At 57.5% G+C, this 315-nt stretch overlaps 1 long non-coding RNA gene across 1 annotated transcript in view; it reads right to left on the reverse strand.

Moving 5' to 3' along the window:
• The window catches only part of LOC111872277, an 11,993-nt gene that overhangs the window by 11,332 nt on the left and 346 nt on the right, over positions 1-315 (reverse strand). The window lies entirely within an intron of this gene.

Raw genomic sequence — 315 nt, forward strand, 5'->3', positions numbered from 1 at the left:
GAAACCTGCGGCGGCACAACAAGAGGAGGTCCCCACAGTGATACCGGTCAGAGTGACGATGGCCTGCCGAGAAACAGAGGCACGTCCAGAAGGAGAAAAGCCGGCCTCAGCGAACAGGAAACCTGAGGCGGCGGGCTTACGAGAGGTACCCATAGAAGAAGCCGAATTATTGCCGGTCGGAGAACAGAAGAAGAAAAGGCGTAGGGACCGAAAGAAGCGGAATATGAAGAATTCGACGCGGGAAAAGAGTGTACCCCAGAAGAAGTTGGCTGCCCCCTGCAGGAAGACATCCCGTCGCGCGACAGTGGCACGGCG

Source organism: Cryptotermes secundus, unplaced genomic scaffold (genome assembly GCF_002891405.2).
Source record: "Cryptotermes secundus unplaced genomic scaffold, Csec_1.0 scaffold5206, whole genome shotgun sequence".
Lineage (NCBI taxonomy): Eukaryota > Metazoa > Arthropoda > Insecta > Blattodea > Kalotermitidae > Cryptotermes > Cryptotermes secundus.